Consider the following 26,472-nt stretch of genomic DNA (forward strand, 5'->3'; position numbering starts at 1 on the left):
TCTAACATTTTTGAAAAATTTAACTCTGTGCTTTGCTTGACCTATGATGGTGAGAGAGGCTTCCCCTCACCACTTAATGGAGATTCCTGCTTTTAGCTGCTTTATGTACCAGGGCGACATATGAGATTCACATAAAGAAAGAATTCTGTTGCTAAAAGCAATTTATAAACCTAGAGTCACTAAAATAATATTACTCACTGGAACATTGATTTTTTAAAACACTGTGATTTTATACCTTTTATATATCTGTGTTTGAATAAATGCCTTCGCACTTAATTTTTTATAAGCTTTTAAAATATATTTCTTACTAATAGAAGATAAAATCATACTGAGACCTCTTTTCTCTCTACCGGTAATGCTAGCTTACTCCTTCGTTTCCTTTAAGTCTCTATTCAATGTCATCTTTTCAATAATGTTTACCCTAATCACCAGACTTAACTCCTCTTCATATTCCAGAACCCCTTACTCTACTCATTTTGTCATAGTGGTCATAAACATATAATATAATGTCTTAGTATTATGTTGTTGCCTGTCTATTCTCATATAATTCAACTATACAAAGACAAGATTAATTTGTGTGCATTTATTACATTTACTGATGTATGAATACCACCAATGATGCGTGATATATAATAGGTAGTCATATTGCTTATTTAACAGTGTATCATTCAGTACATAACTGGATAAATGAATGAATAAAATCGTGCTTCTCCACAATTTCTTCTTTGGCCATTGAGGTAGCTTAAAGCAAGGTTAAAACATTTTTTCGTTATTTATGGGGATTAAAGATGCAACCTAACATTGGGGTTGTTTCACTCTTTCAACCAATTTCAGAACCTTTCATGCATTTACTTCTTGGGTTTTCAAAGGGGGCATGTACAAGAGGTTAGTATTAAGAGACTGCTTCATGAAGGTCAAAAAGGGCTAAGTTCCTGCTAGTCTGCTCTCCTGTGGGGGCCAGCTGGAGCCTTGGTTAACCATAAGCATGTGGTCAAAACCAAAAGTATAAGAGATGACAAAATGGAAGGGATCTAGTGATAAAATTCCTTTTGTCTTCTTTCATCTCTATCTTGGTTCAGAAAACAGATTTCTACCCTCTTGGAAATATTGGGGAAGAGAGTTTAACTTTTCTCTGACTATTCACTGTTCTTACCTGATGGGCAACACTAAGAAAACTATCATTGCAGACATTCCTTCTACCCTTTCTTTGGGTCTCTCTCAGGCATCCATCCATCTTTCCTTAGCCCGAGTCCATTCTTCACTTGCCCATGAGATAGTCCACTTTCTCTCCTAGGAAAGCTGAAGATTCCTTGAGTGATATATACCTCCATGGGCAAGTAATTCCAATTTAGTAGCAATGCTGTAAAATGCACATCTTGTTAAGAAGTCCAAGCTGGGTTCTCTGGCTCAATTTTAGTAACAAATAGCTTGATTCCTATCTAACCTGTTTGCCTGGTTTTAAACTGGCATCTCTCTTTCTAGGAAAAATAAAACTTTTGTATATATAATAAAACTGCTATATATATTTTAATGTGAAACGCAACTAAACAATTTCAAGTTCTATTATATTTCTGGATGTCCATAGTAAACTAATTTCAGTAGGAAGGCAAGTTGTTACTTTTAAGAGGAGGAAATGAGAGAGTGTAATTTTTTCACAAATTCGCATTACTACTAAATTTTAAAGCAAAGATGAGAACAGAAATCTTCCAATAAAAATCTGAAATACAGGAGTTCCCGTCGTGGCGCAGTGGTTAATGAATCCGACTAGGAACCATGAGGTTGCGGGTTTGGTCCCTTCGCTTGCTCAGTGGGTTAGGGATCCAGCATTGCTGTGAGCTGTGGTGTAGGTTGCAGACGTGGCTCGGATCCCGCATTGCTGTGGCTCTGGCATAGGCCAGAGACTACAACTCCGATTGGACCCCTAGCCTGGGAACCTCCATATGCCGCAGGAGCGGCCCAAGAAATAGCAAAAAGACAAAAAAAAAAAAAACCTGAAATACAAGGTAATTTTAAGCCATTCAAATGCATTTAGTAATCTGATCTGAGGACAATGTAGTGTAAGTACTGGGATGGTGACCATCTGTAGTCAGTTCCATGGAGGGCGGCTGTCAAGACTTTGACCCTTTGGCTATTTCCCAGCTCTCTTTGGGATGGCCAACTCAAGGCTGTCTGTCTCTACATACCACATTCATTCATGTAAACAATCCACTTCAAAGGGAGGAAACATCCGACCCTTACATTAGTAAGAAATATGAAGAAGGTGAACTAGAAAAGTATGAACTAATCACTTGTTCCAGTGTCTGAGCGGTAAGGAGAATTTCAATCTTAATGAAGTTTAGCTCTGTTGTTTGTTTTTTAATTTTGTCTTGCTTGTTCAACATTAGTTCTTACCTTCACCTTATTAGAAATTTGAAACTGCTTATCCATTCTGTTTACAAAGCTGTTTGTCATGTATAGATCAATATTCAGAAATATCAGAGTAGTCTTTCTAGGTCAGACAGTGCAGAAAGCTGACATAATACTGAAAATGTAGTTCATCATATGTCTCTAATATTAGAAGCCTCAGTGACACGCTTGACTTTTGTTAAGGTAATTGTACAAACAAACAAAATGCATGTTAAGTATTGGCCTGAAATTGGGTAAACCTGCACAACAGTATCACATTTACTATAGCTAATTAATTGAAAAGAGCAATGTTTTGAAAAGAATAGCATTTTTCACCTTGCTTAGGAGCTTTTGACTTCATGGATCAATGATTTTTAAAATGTAGTTGTCAAGGCAACTGTGCAGAGCATCTGCTAAGTAAATAGTGCAATTCTGAATGTTTGAAAGCAAATTAAAAGTACAGTTGAGGTATATCTACACCATGGATAAAAGTAACTGTATACCGACCAATTGCAGCATTCTGGTTGTCATAGCATAATAATAGTTGTATGCATACGAACAGACTGTGAAAATACTGCATTCTCACTTTAGTACTTTTATATCCGCTATGCTTTCTTCTAGAAATATCCTACTCAGTGATACTACCTTTCCTTCAACATGTTATTTTCTCTGCCAAAGTACTCTGTATCCCAGAAAGCCATTTTAAATGACCCCTGCTCAGTGGTCTTTATGCCTTCTTGGCATTTGAATAACATTTACGAAGATTGCTATGATAATTTTTAGCACACTGTTTTATACAACTATTAATGATATTTGTTTTCCCCAGGAGGGTAACTGTTCTCTGAGATATCTTTACCCTTTCTTTTTGGGGGGATTTTTTTTTTTTTTTTTTGGCCCCACATGCATCATAGGGAATTTTCCAGCCTAGGGGTTGAATTGGAGTTGCAGCTGCCAGCCTGCACCACAGTCACAGCAACAGTAATGCAGGATCCAAGCCACATCTGCGACCTACACCACAGGTCAAGGCAACACTGGATCCTTTAACTCACTAAGTGAGGCCAGGGATTGAACCCTCATCATCATGGATGCTAGGTGGGCTCATTACTACTGAGCGACAGCAGAAACTCCCAAGATATCTTTACTTTTGATCACAGCACAGTGCTGGCACAGAGCTGGTGTTAATTGGCAATTTGACACAAAATAACTGTATTGCTCTTATGAACTCTCCAAATGTATTCCATCACATAGATATTCAACCACCCAGATGTTATTCCAAATATAGGAAAGACTGATGTAACTAATAATTGTGCTACCCTCTCCAGTGAATTAGCCAGTTGGTGCGATTAGGTTGTATTAAAATTTTAAAATTCCCAAGAATAGATAGTACTGAGAAATAGAAAGTATTGGTTGGTTAAATCAGTGAGCGAGTGTTGGATTACAAGCATGGTGGCTCTTAAGAGACAGTGATTTGCAAATGTGGGCCAACAGAGCACATAGTTATTAAGTTAATGAGAAAACAATTTGTTCATATTTTGAACTGTTCTTCTTTGGTGCTATTTATAGTTTAGGATTACATTATGATAACATATACAATATTACATCAGTGAAAATACATGCACTTTTGAAATTATGCTTTAAAAACAATAAGATTAGGTTAGAAGCTGAGCGTAGGTACTCAAACATTAAAGCTAGTATCAAGTAATAATCCTTGTAATATTTGGTGGGGATGAGATGAGCTGGGTCAGACATTTGAAGATGTGAGCTATTTGCTTTTATTTTTTTCCTTTTGATATTTATTTTATTTAAAACTATCAAAAACTATTTAGGGATGACATATATAAAGCTATCACCCTAGGAAGTAAGGTAATAATTATTGTAAATATGTTTTTACTTTAAAAAAAATAACACTTTTCTAAGCCTCAATTTTAATGTGTGTTGTTAATATTTGTTTACAAATATAAAAATTATTTATGTTCATTATAAGATAGTCTTAGAAGCATGATACATGATTAGTTGAGGAATCATATTTTTCTTTCAGAGATTTTAAGTTCCTAATTGTTTAACACTTATGATTAAAACCGTATTTTAAATGGAATAATTTATTCAAACATTCACATCTTGTTTGTATTTAATTTGGTTAATTTCTACACATTAAGATATCCAAAACAGCCTTTTCAAATTATCTCAATTACTATTAAATTGATTGTTGTTCTTCTCTATGCTCTTAATCAATATATATACTGCTAATTGCATGACTCCTAAATGCAATAAATCTGGTATTTTGTTTGTGTCAAAACTCAATAAATACTTTTTGTAATATGGATCTATCAGTAGATAAAAGCTATAATTTTGGCATAACATTTTTGGACTTAAATGTGCATTGTTTTCTTAAAAACCAATGTTGCAGTTAATTTTCTCTGCATCAGTCATATCACTGAATATGTTTTTTTTTACCATTTTAACACACACACACACATATATATATATATATGTATATATACACTTAAGAGGGTGAGTTTTCCCCATTAGAAATTCTCATGTGTCAGATATTGATTTTTTCTTTAAAAATAAGAATTGCCTCTAACATATTCTTTGCAGTTCATAAAAATGTAAAATATCAAAGCAGATAGGGTGACAAGATTCTGTCGTGCCTTGTGCTATCTTTTAATGATGAGAATGTTGACCATTTAAAGGCTATTAAAATTGACTGTTGTCCCACAATTTAGAATGGAGTTAGTGTCAGCTTAGAACACACAGAAATACTCAGCGCATTCACAGGTAAAATTATATGAAGTTCACAATATATATTCATTTCTATGAAGCTGATAATGTATTATCTCATGTCATCTCCTTTAAGAGCTATAGAGAAAATTGTTCTTTCATCAGCAGCAGGACATCAAGATATTAGCTCAAGTATTGTTCATTTCAAACAGCCACTGAGTGGTTAACTGGTCCTTGTTTCTCTCATTGTCACCTTGAATATTTCTCACTGATTCAAGTCTCTGCCACTTATCGACTGATTGTAATAACACAATGTGAACAGGCTGAAGAAAGGCAAATTCTTGGATCACTAATAGCTGGAGTGAAAGACTGAAGAATTGGGTCATACTAGCAATTCTAATCTAGTGAATCATACCTACATGGCACTTTTACAATATTTACCATATTTACTCATTTAAACTCAGAAAAATAAAGAAATTACTCATTGCATTTTCCAATTTTCCATTCACTTGAGAAGCTCCTGTCACACTTCCGATTGTGTTTCCTCAGCTTCTGTTTGGATGAATTCAGGGGCAGAGACCCAAATTCTGAGACAGCTCCCTCTTTCTTTGAACATTCTAATTTTAAATAAAATTGTTTTATGTTTCAAGCCTGTATCTAATTTTGGCCATTTCAGAAGTATGTAACTAAACAGGTGCATATGTATATACATATATATATATATATATATATATATACACACACACATATATATGTGCGTGTGTATATATATCATCACCGATTTAAATATATATACATATTTATATTTATATATATATATATATATATATATATATATATATATATATCACCACCATTAAAATTGTAGGCCCTGTAGCCAGAATGCTTCAGTTTTAGTACTGGCCTTATCATTTACTACTAGCTGTGATTATGTCAGTGGATATAGAGAAAAAACATTTGACAAAATGCAACAGAGATTCATGATAAAAGCTATCAACATTATAGGCATAGGATGGGGCTTCCTGGATCTATAAATGGCATCTTCAAATAAAGAACAATGGCTAATATACATAATAATGGATGACAATGTTGCCTTTAAGTTCAGAAACAAAGCTAGAATGTCTTCTCTAACCACTTCTGCTTAACATTGTTGGATTATGGATGTACATATAAAATCTAAAGCTACAAAACTTCTGGAAAAAAAATTGGAGAATTTCTTCACAATCATAAATAAAGATTTCATAAAGAGAAAACATTAAGGTCTTTTTAAAGATAGATTATAATATGAACTTTTGCATCCTCTAAGATAGCTATCATTAAGAAAACAAACATCCATGCCTCAGTGGGAGAAAGTAGTTAGAAACATACATCTAAGAAAGGACTTGTCTGTTCCCCAATAATAAAGGGACAAAGCAAATAATAAATATGGAAAACAAATTTGAACAGATATTTCAGAGAGGATGAAGTATAAATGACCAATAAACATACAATTTCATGTTCAATATCATTAGTCATTAGCCAAAGTAAAATTATTTATACCTACATAACTAAAATTAAAACTATCTATAACACCAAATATTGCAGAGGATGCTGAACAAGTGTGCCAAAATAAGATCTGTCGGCCAAATTTGTCTGCTATCTTTTTTTATTAAATAAAGTCTTATCAGTCGTGTCTATTTATTTACATATTTTCTGTGGTTGCTTTTACACTGCAATAGCAAACTGAGTAATTGCAACAGACTGTATGTATTTAGTCTGTAAGGTATTTATCCCTTTTACCTAAAAAGTTTGCTGACTGAGGACATAATATTTTCCAATCCCTCATAACAATCTTGTCTGGTAGGCAAAATGGTACGAACACTTTGGACAGCCGTTATTTAATTTCTTTTTTTTCTTTTTAGGGCTGCACTCACGGCATATGCAAGTGCTTAGGCTAGGGGTTAAGTTGGAGCTGCAGATGCTGGCCGATGCCACAGCCAGAACATGTGGGATCCAAGGCAAATCTGTGACCTACACCACAGCTCATGGCAACACCAGATACTTAACCCACTGAACGAAGCCAGGGATCAAACCCACATCCTCATGGATACCAATTAGATTCATTTCTGCTGAGCCACAACAGGAACTCTCATTTTATAATTTCTTAAAAAGCTACCCTGTAACTCAGCAGTGTTCTCCCCTTCAAGAAAGATGAAAACACAGATTCACATTAAACCTTGTACAAGAATATTAACTGAAACATTATACATTGTAGCCAAAAATTACAAACAGACCAGGTGTCCATCAATAGGAGTTTGGACAAAGAATTTGTGATACTTTCATGCAATGGAATACTCATCATTACAAAAAATAAAACTACTAAAATATGCAACAATCTCAAAAACTAACTCTGTGTGAAAGAAAATAGACATAAAATGCATATTTATATGAACTCTAGAAAAAGCAAATTTAGATATGGTGATAGAATTTATATCACTGGTTGTTTTGATGTGGAACAGGATTACCTTGCAGAGGACACAAACTAATTTTCTGGAGTGATGGAAATACTGTCTTGTTAATGATGGAAATTACATGAACCTAAACATTTGTGAAAACTAGACTGTTCACTTAAAATTAGATCCTTTTACTTCATGTTTTTATACCTAATGAAATAAAATAAATTAGATGGCTAGTCTAGATGGACTGGCGATAATATTTTTTAGCTAGATATCTGAAAGTCTACTTTAAATTTTATTACTATAAGAAAAGAAATAATGAATTTAGATGGGCAGCTAACAGTCTGTGCCACACTAAGTGGTTATCTGTCAGAAGGAGTCCAGATCCTGGTACAGTAGAGGAACGCCTAGGAAATTCAAGTTATTGGTAATTATCCAGTTGTTTGGTTAAGAGATGGGTTTATGAGAGTTTAGTAGAATAAAATTAAAAATATAATAATAAGAGGAATTTACAAAAGAGCTAAAATATAGTATAAATGAAGCAAAGAAGGGGCAACACAGCACATAAAAATAAATATATTCATAGCACAGTGAAATTAAGTTAATCTAAACATTTTAAAATGCAAGTTAAAACATAATATTATTTCTTATCGTATATATTTTCAACAATTAAGAGACTGATAATGCCCATTTAAAAAGCCATGAAGAGGCAGGGATAAGCTGGGAGCTTTCGTGATTAAAGCAACTCTGGATGCAACAGAAATTCCATTGGAAGGGGACTGAAACTGCACTTATTTACAATTGTAAATCACTCTTACAACTCTTGGGTTCTACCTCTCATTGATCATTTCTATACCTGTGGTTCATTCCCATTACAATTTACCATCTGGTTTCAGCTGTTACTTTGGGCAATTAAAATAAAGGTCTGTGACCATACTTGGGACAAAGCAGTAAAGAGAATGGCGGCCTAAGGGAAGATGTGCGTTCAGGAACTTGCAAAGTGAACTGAAAAGAGCAGGGGCCTGTGGAGAAAAGGCAGCAGCCATTTGGAGCTGAAGACCTCACACCCAGGACCAATTTGTGACAGATGAGAGTGTCTTCCTATTAATCCAGTGTACACTTTGCATGTAACTGTGGGAACAAACAAGTAAATAGCAAAACAAGCAAGTAAATTAGGATGAAAAATGAATGCTTTTCTTTATGTTAATATAACCATTACCCTAAAGGTATTAAAAGGATGATTTATTTTCAAATTATAATTCAAGTGCAAAAAAATGGTTAGCAACTTAAGCACAAACAAGAGGGTTGAAAATATTTTTCCAAATAAATTTCCTATTTTGTGAGAAAAGTAAAAAAAAAAAAAAAAAAAAGTATATGCAATGCCATGAAACAAAAAAGAATTTTCAATGATGGCACTGCACTTTGCATCAAAGCCAATTTGTTTGTTTCACCAATGGCATGGATTTGTGGACTCGGGAATCTAACTAAAGTGCCTGCATTTGTTCCAGAAGAGGAACAGGGAGCTGCTAACCAACCACCGGATGCTTGTCTGAAACCTCTTAAAGGCACGAAACTGTGAAATCAGTGAGGGTCTTATTCTGAGAGTGTGATTTGACCAGCTACACTTGACCAATTTCCTTGCTTATACTTTTCTGAAAGGCAAATGCTTGGATCGGATCTTCTATCTGCAGCTGTAGTGAGCTGGTTGAAAATAACTTGAAAGTACTCCCCTATATCTTCAGCAAGATAACTATTATGAAAACTGATCTTTGGTTGCATATTCATCAAATATTAATGGAGCATCGATTTTGAAATATACCAAAAAAACCGTGATTTTTAAATAAATTTCTTAAGAAGCAATATGGACATTAAGCTGATTTTGTAGAACATGGATGGTGAATAAATGACCAGCAGGCTTCCATTCCTCGTATTTACACCCAGCACAGAAATCTCTAATATAGACAAACTCTTTCCTCCGCTATGAAACACCACTGCAGCCTGTCACTTACCAGCTGAGTTGGCACGAGAGAAAAAAATAATTTCCATCCTCGCATGGAAATTGTTTTTTTTGTGGCATAATTGGAAAGAATATCAGAGATAGTGGTCCTATTTTTTATAGTGTTTCTAATATGTTCTGGAATCTAGAAGACAAAACTAGTCCAATGTATCCCCTGATCTGACTTTTGGGACTACATTTTTGGCTATAGTAGCAAAAATATAACTGTCAGTCTATCAAAATAAGTGACAGCTATTAGTTTTTTTTTTTTTTTTTTAGCTAAACAGTAGAAAAGTGGTATCTGTGTGTACTATATAAATATATATATTGTGTATGTCTATTATATACATGTCCATATATATGCACCTATGTGTTTTGTGTATTAGAAATTTTTAAAGCTCTTTTTCTCTGCTTGTAGTTATATTTCTTCCTTTCTTCTTTGAAGTCTTTATTCATATGCCACTTCCTCAGAGAGGGATTAGCTTTCCTGATCCCCTTATATGAGATGGCACTCTCTGTCCATATGTCCCACTTTATTTTTCTTCATAATGAGTCTCCTTTTTATGCATTCATTCATTCATTCATTCATTTTTATTGCCTGCATTTTTATCTGAAATATATCCTCCAAGAGAGGGGATATTTTTTTCTGTATTTTGTTCACCATTATGTCCCCAGACTTAGAGTCATACCTGATTTGATAGTGAACTTTGACGTATAAAATATATTTGGGGCTGTATAGCACACTCCCTATTTTGTTGCTGGTAAAGCATATTCAAAACTTGACCTGCTTAAGGTACACAGCAAGGAAGTGAAGTAATCTCTTTACCTTTGCTGCTTCTGTCTTGGCATCTCCAAAGCTTAAAGTTGGTTTGAGTTTTGTCAATTGCATTTACTCCTGAAAATAGCATTGGAAAGGAAACTCAGAGAAAGTTCAGTAAAACTTGGTGTTTAGTAATACTGTTAAATCTATATGAAATGGGAAAACATGATTCAATGGTGTTACCTTTCATGGTTAGCCATAATATGAATGATATAGATAAATTCCCTGTGGGTGTGTCCTCAATCCATTTAAAGAAAGTTTATTAACCCAAGACCATAATAAAGGAGATATTTTGGAGGCTTTTCTTTATGTCTCTGTTCTTGGCACAAGCTGTATACTGCATACAAAGCATTTGAGTTTATGGTTTAATTGCTAGCAACTGCCATCACTACAATCCATTTAATTGCCACTGTAATTAATTTGTCTTTAAGAAAGATAAGTAAAATTAGATATTGGTTTTAATTCTCTATTACTTGTTTATTCAAGTTTCTCACAAGTTTTTTTTTTTTTTCTTTATGAAACCTATGGGTCTTATTTAAAAGGGAGTTCTCAGATGTTAATACCAGGTTGGCTGCCTTCTGTGCAATCACAGATTTGAGAGAAGAATGCCAAGAGATATTTTAGGATCTATGTAGAATGGCAAATATTTATTTTTATAATTAAGTAGTATTTGTAAGAATACTTTGTGAGAACATTCTTTTTCTTTCAGTTGACTAAAATGTATGAAAAATATGTGGACAAAATCCTTGAATGATAAATTTAAAATTTCTAGTATTGTCATAACTTTCAAAGATTCAGTTAGAAGCAGGTAGCTAATGAAATTTTTCATAGATATTTCAAATCACTGACCTTGAGAAAAGCTTAAGCAGCACAGAGAAATAGTTAACATACTTTGACAAAAATGAATATAGATATGAGTTTAAGAGGGTCAACAGTCAAAAAATCAGAGAATACTGTCAAGTTATAGGATCTTAGGTGGTATATTTATAGGGCAAAAGGCTTGTTTTGTCTTGAAAAACAAGGCTTTCTGAAATGAAAATTTATCTTTCTTGGCTCTGATCTATAATAATATATATCTTTTTTTGACTTGAGCTTTTGATATAACCTTCCACCTAGCTCACAAACTTGGAATGGAAAAGAAATAAATGTTTAAAAGCCCAAACCCAAAGCAAGTAGCAAAGCTATATCAGAATGAGAAATTAGAGGGAAATATACACCCCTAAAAACTTCCAGATGTATTAGAAACATTGCTTAATTCCCCATTATATTAAAAAAAATCTTGAAGATAATTGAATTAAAAAAAAAAACAGTTGAGTCAAATCTTTTTTTGATGGAGGAATTAGGGACAGCCAAGTAAATAGCTTCTGGTGAACACTCAGAATAGTCTTCCCTTAAATTAGTTTTCTCTCTGTTCAATCTCACTCATTCTGAATTATTGGATTTTTTTTTTCACATCTGGCTACTCTGATGAGAGGTTTGCATTTAATCTAGCAGCTAACAGGGCACCAAAGAAGACCTTTGAGACACAATGGATAGTAGTATATAATAGATTTTGCATTAAGGTTGCTGGAGTTTCCAGGATAAAGGCAGAAAATATCTTTCTAAATATTTGGATTAAGGAAAAACAAATGAAATAATAAAGGAGACATTTGAGAAACTGAATCATTTTTTTCACGTTCTAGTGGAGGAAAAAAACATGTGCCAGTGTCCTTCTCACAAAGATAAGCATATAATTCTCTATTGAACATCGTCACTTTAATATGAAGAATAGGTTATCATGCAGAGAATTTCTGGTGAAGTCGAGGTAGTGGTGAGAAGAAATGGGTCAGTTCTCCTACTGGATGGCAAGAAATAATGCAGCTATTGTTTAGCTTTCTGTGGTGATGCTCTACAAAGAGACAGAAAAAGAAAGAAGGAAGGGAGAAAAATTTAAAATAAATTTAAGAGAGTTAATGCTTAAGGAAATTAGTGACACTTCAGAGATATATATTAATTCCCTTTCATTAACACTCTAATGATATACATTGATGTAGACCTGAATGCCATTTTTTTAAAAAACCCTTTTTAGGTCAGAGCTTTAAATTACTGGAAAATTTCCTATAGTGAATCTGATTCACTAGTTTCTTAGCATAATGGGGATTAAATCACTGTTGCAAACCATCTCTACTTCCCATGTCTGGAAAACTGCTTTCAGAATTGGGGACAGTCCGGTAAATGACTTCCGATGAACACTCTTCCTATTATTAACCAAGCATTTCTCTCTCTGGAGCAACCATTTTATGGAGCCTGATCATGTAACACCATAAACCCTTTTGAAAATGAAAACTCTCCCTAAAGTTTGAGTTTTCTTTCTGAGAAAGATTCTGAGAAACTCATGCAAGAAGCAGAAGTGGTAGAAATTTTAGAAAAAAAGAAGAGGAAAGATAAAAACTGTTCTACGGAAACATCTAAACTTATTTCTTGAGACTAATAGTTCTAAACCATAAGGAAGCAGAACCTTTTAATAACAACAGTAGGAGTATGAACCAAGGCAATAATTTTAACTCAAAATGCCAGCAATATACAATGCTAATGTCAATTACCACAGCAGTGGTCATGGAAACCTTTCACTACTAAATTACAGAACCACCTACTGCAAAGAGTGTGGGCATAACTTCGTAACTTGCAGTTTTCACTTGCTCACACCCCTTCACTCTTTAACCCTTTCCTAACACCTTCCCATTCTTCCCCTCACAACAAATGACCATCTTTTCTCTCACATGGTTGATTGAAATAGAATTTTATTATTGATTGTATAAAAAGTTTCTTAAGCTTCACATCTTGAATTTGGTAATATCGAGCAAGATTTAAGGATTGTTTTCAATTTTTGAAATATTTCTATTAAGATTATTTCATATATGAACAGCAGATTTTCCAAAGAGTAAATTCTACTAATCTGTCTTTCAGACTTTTTCTCTACTGTATCATTCACTTATTTCCAGTCCTAGGCACTATGAAATACATTCACTCTATAGCATGACTTTTGGCTGTTCACCTGCAAGTCAGTTTACCATGTGAGTGCCAGGTCAAAATTGAGAAGAGTCCCAGAAGCTATTTCTATACCAAGATGACTGATAAAAATCTATCTATACACAGCTATGGCAGCAGGCCCAGTATTCTATCTCACTAAAAGGAAACTCAAAAATATTTCTCATGTAATTCTTCTTCAGCTGGATTCCAAACGTGCCTGTCACTATTCTAAGGCTACTTGACATGAGGGGAAGATGATACAGGAGAAGCTGGAGCTGAAAAAGGCAGTGATATTAGCTAATTTTTCCTAAAGTATTTTCTTTTGAAATTTTCAAAAACATATAACCCTGTGAACACATGATAAATGTGCTTTCCAGTGTGTGTGCCTTTGGAGCTTATGTTTTATCCCTTCTATTGTGAGAACTATTAGATTTTAATCTTGTAGGGGAGGAAAATAATTTTCCCTCTACACCTTTAGGTTCTTAGTTGAGAACTCGCTTTAATAGAAGAGTAATAAGAGCAAAAGAAGTGGAAGTTTAATAGCATGTATATCTCCTGTATATGTGAGATATACCCAGGAAAAATGAAGTTCCCAGAAGTGGTTCAAGTCATCAGCTTAAAGACAAAAGATGCTGGGGTGGGGGTGATCCAGTTTTGGGAGGGTACCAGGAAAAGTATAGTAAACAAAGGTATGGTTGTTAAGCAGATTTAAGTTTCTGCCTTCTCTAAGATTTTACTTACCCAGGGGTTGTCCCCTCCCTCCTATTCTCCCTTTTTATTCTTCTAACTTTGCACTGTCATTATCTGTGGACACCCAACCTTTCCCACTTTACAGTTAACACAATTCAGATGGAAAATAATATCCCAGAACTTTTGCCCCCAAAGTGAGCATGTGAATTACATCCGTCAGCCAAAATATTTTACCTTTATGGCAACCGTGCTTGGTTGTGGGTTGAGTAAAAGTAACTTAAATCTGTCCCATGAGAATTTGCCAAAGGGATTGTTGAATAGAGCATAAAGGAGAGAGAGAGTGAATGATGACGAAGTGAAACTTACTTTTAGGCAAGGATGAATGTTAATATTAGATATATATATCTAATATATACTGAATTCAACTCTAAGTCCAGAAATAAAATTTTCTAGAGATTTAGACATCTTCCTTTTGCAAGTGGAGAGCACTCTTGTAAACATGTATTTCTCTTACAAGACAGAAACTTCTACTTGGTTCAGAACTTTTCCTGTGTTTGCTGTTTCCTGAAAAATAATCAGTGTAAAAATACTTAATATACTATAGAGGCATATTTTGGGGGTGGTATAGTTTGCTCCTTTTCAATTGGTATTAAAGCTCTGCAGTCATTATAGACTTTGATAGACCTCTTCTAGACCCTTACTGGCAACTTCCTAGTTGCTAAAACTAGACTGGAGCTTTTCAATAAGCCCTATAAGGGCAGAGTCTCAGTCCTGCTCAGAGCCATATCCCCAGAGCATTTAGATATTCAGCAGTAGTCAGTACAACAGAAACTTGTGAACAAATGAATGAATTACGTGTCTTAATTTTAATTCAAAAGTGCCTGGCTTCCTGAAATTCGTTTATCTATGCCCCTGTATTAAATCCTTCTTAAATAATACCTGTAACTAAATCATTTTTTACCCAGCCAATATTAGAACGCCTGAAGATAACATTCTTATGAGTTCCTTTCATTCTCACCACAGTCATGGAGAGGTGCCAAGTGAAACTTACTTTTAGGCAAGGATGAATGTTAATGTTAGAAATATATATCTAGGAGTTCGCATCTTGGCACAGCAGAAATGAATCCGACTGGGAAACATGAGGTTGTGGCCTCACGAAGTGGGTTAAGGATCCAGGGTTGCCGTGAGCTATGGTGTAGGTTGCAGACGCGGCGCGGATCTCTCGTTGCTGTGGCAGTTGGCCTAGGCCGGCAACAGCAGCTCCTATTAGACCCCTAGCCTGGGAACCTCCATATGCTGTGGGTGCGGCCCTAAAAAGACAAAAAGACCAAAAAAAAAAAAAAAAAAAAAAAAAAGAAAGAAAGACATGTATATCTAGAAAGGATAAGTGAATTCTTTTGAGAAGAAAAATATCAAAAAAGTTAGGGCTGTCAAAAAAGGGAAAGGTACCTAAAATTTACCTCTTCCCTTTATCAGTCACTTTTAGGTTTTGAAGGTAGGAAATTACATTTCTTGACATCTCCAAAAATCTGATAGATGGGTTTTTATCAACTTTTGACTCTGAAGAACGATACAGCTGGGAAATTTAAATGATTTGCTCAAGTTGTCAGTGAGTAAATAATGAAGTTGAGAATTTTACTGAGGACTCTGGTTCCTAAATCCATGTTCGCGCCTCCTATCATAAATGAAATTTATGACATTTGTTTGATGGTATGACAAGCAAATCCATTGTGTCTTCAAGTCTATTTTTAAAATATTTGTATTAGGCTTGAGATAAAATGACCTATAATTGGATTTTCCTTTCCTGACTCTTTTGCTTTTTTCTATGCTATTTATTTTTTCAAGGAACATCTTCTTACTTGGGGAAGGCCCCCAAATATTAATTGTGAGGGAGATATATCCAATAGAAAGATATACCTATGTTACTTCAAAACATACGGACTTTTAGATTGCAGACTGAGATAGATAAATCATTTCACTTGGAGATGATATATGGAAGATGAAAAAAAGAAGAGAGACTTCAAGTAGGAAGGATGGAGGAGGGCTGAAGTCCACTAAAGAGGGACGATAAAGGACTCAGAGTAAAACAAGAAGGAAGCACAGGGGCCTAATGTGAGGAGATTTAGAGAAGGCTGATAACAGTGAGTCACAGATCTTAGGGAAAATTATCCTAAAAATAATAGCAAATGCAGTGGAATGTCATAAAATTGTAGATGATTTCCCCAAAAAAAGTTTTCTTTCAAACTACTCAGAATAACAGCTAGAAGGGAGAAGACAGAAGAAAACTTTTATTTTCCAATAGCAAGTGACTGTTGTACATAAAATAAAGCTCACACTAGCATTATAATCAGACAGACAGGTTCAGCTAAGGAATATCAGGGACAGAACAGAGCTGCCACTCAGCTCACACGTGTAGTGTCTGCTGAATTCACACTCACAGGGTCTTCACTCCTGGAAGAAAAGGGCCCTAATTCTCTGTAGCACTATTGGAGAAACTGAGGTCCAGGATCTTCTCATTCCTTGTGTTGAATGGCCTTCTAATTGTATTAATTGTATTTGAAGGGGAGCAGAATAGCCACCTCCAAATATGCCACACATTGCATGTGGATTGTTTTGAGTTGAAGGCAATTAAGACTCATGAAGCTCAAGAAAAAAATCTTTTCCCTCCCCCTTAGCTACTTAAAATAATTTATATAGGGGACCTTGGCCCAGAAAGAGAGCTATTACCCTAGATAAATTTTTATCCAAATGAATTCTCGGTAGAGCAAAGCAAATATCTAAGCACTGAACATCTGTTCTTATCATCCTATGAATAACCTTCCTCCCACAGGAAACCCCAGGCCACTATCACATTCCTTAGCTCAGGGTGGCATATAAATGTCAATTGCCCAACTGCAACACACACACACACACACACACACACACACACACACACACACACACACACTTTTAAGAACAAAGAGGGAGCATTTCATTGATTGGAAATTGACCTTACCAGCTACTTACTGTGATCCTTTAGGCAAAACTCAGTGAGGACAAGAGCAGGGTGTGTATAAGCTCTAACCATCTTGTGTTCCCTCTGTTTCCTCTAAACTCTGGAACTCTCTAAAGGATGATTTCTGTAACCTTTCACAAGCATCTGAAAGACCCCAAGAAGAGCATGATAGGATAAATTAAGCCAATACATAATCGCAGGGCAAAATTCTCTCCTCCATCATGACATTTGTTTTATGTTGTTTATATGCATTTTATTGAAAGTTGCTACATTTCCTTTTTGGGAGTAAGCAGAGTTCAAATTATGGGTTAAATAATTTGAGAATCAGAGGCTCCGTATGACAGCTCGGCTCTCACTGTATGACATTTGGTTGCTATTTGATATGTTCCTAATATCAGGAATTGAAATAGAACATAGAACACAGAGCACTGAACATCAAACACCAATATATTTTAAATGATTTAAGATACATGACAACATTGTATAAGTGTTTTACAATGTGGAGGCTCCTCTTCTCACTGCCCACTATCCCCACTAGGTCTCCCCACTGCTGTTTATTGCTCCAAGGACTTCCCACTCCTATCTCTAAGTGGAAACAAATTTAGCACAGACTTCCTCCTACTCATAAATAAAGTTTATGAGGGAAAATTTGGTATATCTGTTTGCCTTTGCTCCTTTTTAACTAGGTGTTTGGGTCAGTGAACAGATGGATCACAACTGCTTATGTGGCCAAATAACCATCTGTTTTCAAGCCTATCTTAAAGGCATTTAGGAGAATCTATTTCCATTTGTTGTCCAGCTATTTAAATAAAGGGACTCATCATCACCCTTGACAACCCTGTCACAACCACCATAAAATATATTATATTTAATCATTAGGAAATAAGAGACACAAGCTTAGGCAATCATAAATGAAATTTAATTGTTAGCAAAAGGCTGTAATAGGCCATATCTTGGGCATTATTTTTTTTCCCACAAATACTCAGTCCAGTCTTATGCTCAGAAAATATCTGAAAGTAAGTCCTAATATGTTGGCTTTTCAAAGTTAAATTTATGCCTCTAATTTTAATCCTAGTCGATCTAATTCAACACAAATATACTAAAATCTAATATACACAGACACACTACGTGTTAGAAATATAGGGATGAATAGGGCTGACTCTTTAAATGAATAGTTGGTACCTGATATTTGAAAAGGCAGAAGGGAATATAAACAGAATTTTAGCAGACATAATTAGGTTCAGAATGCAATACAAGAGAAGACTATGATCAGAAAAAAAAAAAAGTAGCAATTTAATTCTGTTCGGGAGAGAGAAATAAGGAAGTATCTTCAAAAAGGAATGAGTCATAGAATGGGGGAGATTTTCTCCATGGGTATTGAAAGTGCTTTAGGAGGAAATGATAAGGGGGCATTTCGATCAGAGAATAATCACAGCATAGATGTGGAAGTGGGAGAGCTGATAGAAAATTTATGGAAAGCTGGTAATTTTGTATTGTTAAAAGATTGCTGAACAGAAACATGGCAAGTCAAAGACTACTGGGGCCATCTTTATAAAGTCTTACATACCAATCTAAGGATCTGGAAAGTGATAACTCATACTTCTTTTTAAGCGGATTAGCAGACGTATACTGATTTTGCTTACCCAGCATTTGTCCCCTGTTTCCCATTATGCCTTGTTTTTGCTTCTAATTATTGCACTATGGCTATCCTTTGGAGACACAAATTTTCCCCAATTGTAGTCAACATGGTTGAGATGGAGAAGATATCACTGGATCTTTGCTTCAAGGGTGGGCATGTGAACAATGCCTGTCAGCCAGAATATTCCATCTTCATAGCAACAATGACTGGCTGAAGGATGAGTAAAACTAATTCATTTCTCCTGTGAGTATTTCATCATTGAACAGAGCATAAGGGAGAGAGACTGAGTAATGATTGATTCATCTAAATCTAAATCCAGAAATAAACCTAAAACATAGAAATTGGTATTAATTTAAGACAGTGACCCTGGAATTGGAGGATGGATGCCTTGCCTGTTGTACTGTTCTTTGTTGGATAACTATCTCCCAGCTCAAGTTCTAGCACATAGTACTCAGAATTTACTGAATGAATATCCAGGGTATGAATTCAGCATGGAGAACCTTATGAATCATATGGTTAATGGTGAAGAAAATTAAGAATTGAATATGATGCTTACATTTCTAGTGAGAACAACTGCCTAGGTAATTAATGGCATTATTTAAATTAAGGGAAGAAGAGAGGAAGCTAGTAGGGATAGAATGGGATAGTAGCAAAAAGAATACAGTTTTGCATATTTTGGAGTCAATGTTAGTTTTTGGATATTTATTTATTATTATTTTTTGTCTTTTTGTCTTTTCTAGGGCTGCACCCGTGGCATATGGAGGTTCCCAGGCTAGGGGTCTAATCAGAGCTGTAGCCGTCAGCCTACACCATAGCCACAGCAACACGGGATCCGAGCCGTGTCTGCAACCTACACCACAGCTCAGGGCAACGCCAGATCCTTAACCCACTGAGTGAGGCCAGGGATTGAACCTACATCCTCATGGATACTAGTTGGGTTTGTTACCGCTGAGCTAGGATGGGAACTCCAATATTTTAGCACATTCCTCATATGTTGATTTGTTGCCTATGTAAGAGTCTTTTTTTTATTTATGATTTTTATTTTTTCCAATATAAGTGATTTAACTGTTTTGTCAATTTTCTACTGTACAGCAAGGTGACCCAGTTACACATACATGTATATATTCTTTTTTCTTACATTATCATGCTCCATCACAAGTGACTAAACATAGATCCCAGCAGGATCTCATTGCTTATCCATTCCAAAGGCAATAGTTTGCATCCTTTAACCCCAAATTCCCAATCCATCCCACTCCCCCCTCCCCCCTTGGCAACCACAAGTCTGTTCTCCATGTCCATAATGTAAGAATCTTTAAATGATCTAAGATACATGACAATGTTGCATAAGTTTTTTGCAATGTTACTTCCTCATATATTGATTTGTTGCCTATGCAAGAGTCTTATTTTGTGGCTTGACTGTAGTTACTTAAGTTCAAGGCTATGTTTCATTCCTTTAGACATCTCTAGAAGTTCCTAGAAAAATATATGGCAATCGAAGGATAACCAAATATTTGTTTAAAAAATGATATTTGGAGACTTTTGAAGTTGTGAGAATCTTCTTAAGCATCTTTTTCAGAAAAGAGTCAACTAAACCCATATATCTCACTTTTCTTTTTAAAATTGAGCTTTAGCTTTAAACTGTCTAAAACCACTACACTAATTAAAATGTATTCCTCTAGCATCCCTGTTTCTTTTATCCTGTTCTATATTTTTTCTATACCATCTTCTAATATAAAATGTAATTAACCTTTTAAGCTTTAAACTGTTTTTATTGTCTCTATCATCCAATTAGATTATAAAATTAATGAAGCTGGTATCTTTACTTATTTAATTCATGGAGGTATCCCAAGCAACTAGAACAGAGAGTAGCATATAGTAAATACTCAATGATATTTGTGGAATAAATGAATCATATGGGTGTCAGTTATCTATTGAAGGTCTGCACTTACTAAGATTCCAACCTTGCTTACCTCCCATGGGCATCTAATAGTCTATGTGAAGAACATTCCTTAGAGTCTGTGAAGCGTTCCTGCATTCCTTGTGCAGAACATACTGCCATGAAATTGTAAGCTCTGTGAAAATAGTAATGTGTGTGCGTGCCTGTTTTTTCTCTGCTGTATCCTCAGATCTTAGAACTACTTCTGAAACATAATTGACTTGTTAAATAATTTAGTAAGGAATGAATATATGAATAATTTGAGTCAAAACTCCATTATAAAATAGTAGAAGGATGAAACTTCTCTGAGGCTTAGACTTTGTAAGAGCTAACTGCTATAAGCAGAGTGAAACAGATGTGAGAAAAGTCACCTATCTTTTTTCAGTCAAATAATAGTCAAAATCAGTATAGCAAAAAATGAAAGTTTATGATTCAGTTGAAAGTAAAAACCAAGAACTTCTGGCTATAAATTTAATGTTTTTTCCTCATTCACTTAAAGTATACTAAATCCTAGCAGTCATAGATTAAGAAGAAAAAAAGGGGAATATAAAATTTATAAAATTCTTATTTCTGAGTACAGATGAAGATCAAAAATAGAGAAATTCCATGAACAAAAGCCACAAAAAAAAAACCAGAATGAAATAGATACTCATTGTATGCAGACTCTTCAATACACCCTAGTGATTACCAAAGAAGGTTTCAAATAAGACTGACAGCTGCTTTGGTTTTCTCTTTCAACAGTAATGAATAAACACAGAAAAATCTTAGGTATGCCAAAGGAAAACTGGAAAGGGAAATGTAGTGTACTATGCAGTGGAAAATGATACAAATGTACATGAAGGCACACGTGTGCGCTCACACACACACACCGTTACAAACTATTCAAGTTGAATGACTGGATTTTGAATAAGAAGAGACCTTTAATTTTCTGTTCGTGCTTATTCATGAGAAAGTTGCACATTCGTGAGTAGATTGCATTCAGTGAGGAAAAGTAACAGGGGCTGGAAATTTTTGTTTCTGAAACTTAATGACATGGTGAGAAAGCATTATGGCTTCCAGCTTTTTAGTCCATACCGCTAATGGGCCGTGGATGTTACTCTGTATCATGCTCTGCTAAATACTACATTCATTTTCAGATTGTAAAACAGTTCAGAGCCTGAACATGAACCAGGCATCCAGCTCCTTTTCAAGCTTTTGTTGGGTTCATGATCCTTCTGTATAGTAAATGGCACTCTAAATGTCAAGCATCTCCCTTACAGGAAAATTCATAACATTCTTGTAGTAGACAGGATAACTCCCCAAAGATGTCCAAGCTCTAATCCCTAAAGTCTGTGAATATGTAATATTATAGAAAAGGAACTGTGCAGATGTAGTTGGGGTTATGGATTTAAAGTGGAGAAAATATCCGGACTTAGTCTATGAAGATAATGTAATCCCATGAACCTTCGAAAATGGAACTTTTTCCAACTAAGTTTGAAAAAGTGTAGCATAAAGTATAAATCAGAGATAGCTGAAGTATGAGAGGCTGTCAGCAGACATACCCTTGCTGGTTTTCTCCATGAACATGGAGAGGGCAGTGTGACAAGGAATACAAGCAGCTTACAGAGCTGATTCAGGCATTTTGCAGATAACCAGCAAGAAAATAAGAACCTCAGCCCTATAGTTCAAAGAAATGAATGTTGGCAACAACCTGAATGAATATAAAGTAGATTGTCTCTGGGAGGTTACAGTTAAGAACCTAGTTCACACAATATCTAGATTTGTCTGTGTAAGAATCAGAGCAAGAACCTGAACTCCCCCTGGAATTCTGAGCTGCAGAACTATGGTATGTTGTTTTAAATTCTTAATGTGCAGAAATTCATTATAGCAGTAATAATAAACTATAATAAATAGAAAACAAAATTTATATATAACGGAAGACTTAAGTCCTATCACATCAATAACTACATAAAATGTAAATGGACCAAATAGACTGTTAAAATAGAGAGAATGGCAGAGTTGATTAAAAATGCAAACTAACTATATGTGCCTACAAGAAACTCATTTAAAATTTAACAATATACTTAGGTTAAAAGTAGAAGAATGAAAAAATGTATATCAATGCAACCATTAATTAAAATAAAACAGTATTGGAGTTCCTATTGTGGCTCAGCAGTAACAAACCCATATAGTAACCATGAGGATGAGGGTTGGATCCCTGGCCTTACTCAGTTTGTTAAAGATACGGCATTGCCATGAGCCATGGTGTAGGTTGCAGATGCAACTCAGATCTGGCATTGCTGTGGCTATAGCATAGGTCAGCAGCTGTAGCTCCAATTCAACCCCTAGCCTGGGAACTTCCATACGCTGTTTAGGTGTGGCCCTAAAAAGCAAATAAATAAATAAATAATTTATTTTAACAAACAGTATTGGCTGTACCAATGGAAAATAAACTAGAATTCAGAGAAAAATACATGAGAAAGAGAGAGGCATTATATAAAAATAAAACATATAATCCACCTGTTAGGAACAGCAATCTTAAATGTGTAAGGAACAACATTGCACCTGCAAAATGTATGAAGCAAAAACTGAAAGAAATGAAAGAAGAGATATACAATTACTTAGAGCTGGAGATTTCAATATCTCTCTCTTAGCAACTGATAAAACAACTGGACAGAAATCAGCAAGGGTATAAAGGACTCACAACCCCATCAACAAACAGGATCTAATTCATGTTTATAGAACCCTATAGCCAACAATGACAGAATACACATTCTTTCATTCAGTGTACATAGAGTAGGTACCAAGGTAGATGATATACTGGGCCATAAAACAATATTAATAGTTTTTAAAAATTGAAACTGTTCAAGTTGGGTTCTTCAATCTGAATGGCTTCAAACTGGAAATCAGTGATAGAAAGAAACAGGAAAATCTTTAAACACCTGGAAATTAAATTGCTGTTATAACTTCTAATTAATGCATGGGACAAGACACTATTCTCAATGGAAGTCAACGAATACTTTGAATTGGCAACATATAAAATTTTTTAGATGTAACTAAAACTATGCTGAGAGGGAAATTTATTGCACTAAATGAATACAGTAGAAAAGAGGAAAAATCTTTTTCTAATCAGTAATCTAGGATGGCCACGTCCAATATCAAGGTAAAGAAGAGCAAAATAAACTCAAAATTAAGCATGAGAAGAAAATAATAAAGATGAGAACAGAAATCATTCAAATTAAAAACAGAAAACCAATAGAGAAAACCAATGAAATAAAGAAGTGTTGAAGTTATTAATAAGCTTGACAAAGCTTTAACAAGACTGAGAAAGGAAAATAGAAAAGACACAACCAATAAAGAATGCAAGAGCACTTCCCTCTGTGGCTCAGTGGGAACAAAACTACTAGTATCCAGGAGGATGCAGGTTTGATCTCTGGCCCCTCTCAGTGGGTTAAGGATCAGGCATTGTCGTGAGCTGCGGTGTAGGTCTCAGATGCGCCTCAGATCTGGCGTTGCTGTGACTGTGGCGTAGCCGCACCTGCAGCTCCGATTCAATGCCTAGTCTGGGAACTTCTGTATACCATAAATGAAGCCATTGAAAAAAAAAAAAGAATGAAAGAAAAGATAGTCTGCAGATATCACAAGATAATAAGTGTATACAACAAATAGCTCCTCATGCCTACATTTAACAACTTGGATGAAATAAACCATTTCTTGAAAAATATGAAGTCACATAACTCATGCAATATGAAACAGTGTTTAATAACCTTGTAACAGTTAAGGAAATCAACTTTGTAAATAATGTCTCCCCACAAAAAGAAATCCCTAAGCACAGAGGTTTCATTGGAGAATTATTCCAAAATTGGAAGAAGCATTAGGACAAAATTTGCACAACTTCTCCTAGAAAACAGAAGAGATGGGAACAATTTCTAGTTTATTTTATGAAGCTAGTATTACCCTGATAATGAAACCAGATGACAATAGTACAAAGAAAGAAATGACAACCAGTATCACTCATGAATTTAGACACAAAAATACTTAACAAAATGTTAACTGATAGAATCCAGTGATATGTAAAGAAAATTATACAAAATTCCAAGTGATATTTATTCCAGATATTCAAAGTATTTTAATATTTAAAATCAATATAATTCATCATATCAATACAGAAAAAGAATTTGGCAATTCATCATCTGTTCATGAAAAAAATTCTCATAAATATAAGAATAGAGTGGGACTTCCTCAATTTGACAAAGAACATCTTTTTAAAAACCTAATGCAAACATTATGCTTAATAATTAAACTGAATGCTTTCCCGCTAAGATCAGACACCAGACCATGTTTATGGTTCTCACCATTCTTTTTTTTTTTTTTTTTTTTTTTTTTTTGTCTTTTGTCTTTTGTCTTTTTTTTGGTTGTTGTTGTTGTTATTGTTGCTATTTCTTGGGCCGCTCCCCCGGCATATGGAGGTTCCCAGGCTAGGGGTTGAATCGGAGCTGTAGCCACCGGCCTATGCCAGAGACACAGCAACGCGGGATCCGAGCCACGTCTGCAACCTACACCACAGCTCACGGCAACGCCGGATCGTTAACCCACTGAGCAAGGGCAGGGACCGAACCCGCAGCCTCATGGTTCCTAGTCGGATTCGTTAACCACTGCGCCACGACGGGAACTCCGGTTCTCACCATTCTTGATGAACACAGTGCTGGAAGTTCTAGCCAAAATAATGAGCAAACAAAATAAAATAAAAAACTTGTACATTAGAAAGCTAGAAATAAAATTTCCTATTTTCAGATGATATGATTGCTGATGTAGAATATCTCAAGGAATATAAAAATAAAAGAAAATCCAAATAGTATTTTTATATACTAGCAATGAACATGTAGACATAATAGTTAAAATATACCATTTATAATCACTCAAAAAAGGAAAGTGTATAAATCAAATAAAATCTTTTTAAGACATATATGTTTAAAACTATAACACACTAATGGAAGAAATCAAATCACATCTAAATAAATAAATATACCATGTTCATGGATTGGAAGACTCAACATAATAAAGATGTTGTTGGAGTTCTCATCGTGGCTCAGTGGTTAATGAACCCAACCAGCATCCATGAAGATGAAGGTTCAATCCCTAGCCTTGCTCAGTGGGTTAAGGACCCGGCATTGCCATGAGCTGTGGTGTAGGTTGCAGATGAGGTTCACATCCCACGTTGCTATGGCTCTGGCATAGGCCAGTGGCTATAGCTAAGATTTGACCCCTAGCCTGCGAAATTCCATATGCATCCAGTGCGGTCTAAAAGACCCCCCCAAAAAAGTTATCAACTGAAAAAAATGCACCACCTGAAAGTTGTGAGTTAAGTTTTATTCAGTGCAAAATGAGGACACTAGCTCAAGAGACAGCATCTCAGATAGCTCTGAGGAACTGCTCCGGAGGTTAAGGGGGGAAGTCAGTATATATGACATCAGAGATTCTTGAGGGGATAGTTAAGAGAAAAGAGAGTAGAGTTAGTTCTGAGTGGGGATATTTAATATTAGATTATCATTTTATATCTGGGAAACAAGTATGCTATCCAATATAATTTAAGCGGATACCTGGGAAGCATAGAATGACAGCCATTGTTCTAATAAAACAAATAGAGAATGCATAGTTCTGAGAAATTTAAAATGGAAAACTCACTGTCAGAAAAAGTTGAAAACTTTTTAAGTTTCAAATGTGCATCTTTAATTAACTGAATAAATACCAAAAAATCATTTGATTAAAAGCTGTCATAAATGATTAAATATGCCTGCTCTTAATTCCATTGAGTAATAGGAAAAATTATAATGGCATCATTTTAAATATCACAACATTGTAGAGCA

This window comes from Sus scrofa, chromosome 2, assembly GCF_000003025.6.
Source record: "Sus scrofa isolate TJ Tabasco breed Duroc chromosome 2, Sscrofa11.1, whole genome shotgun sequence".
Lineage (NCBI taxonomy): Eukaryota > Metazoa > Chordata > Mammalia > Artiodactyla > Suidae > Sus > Sus scrofa.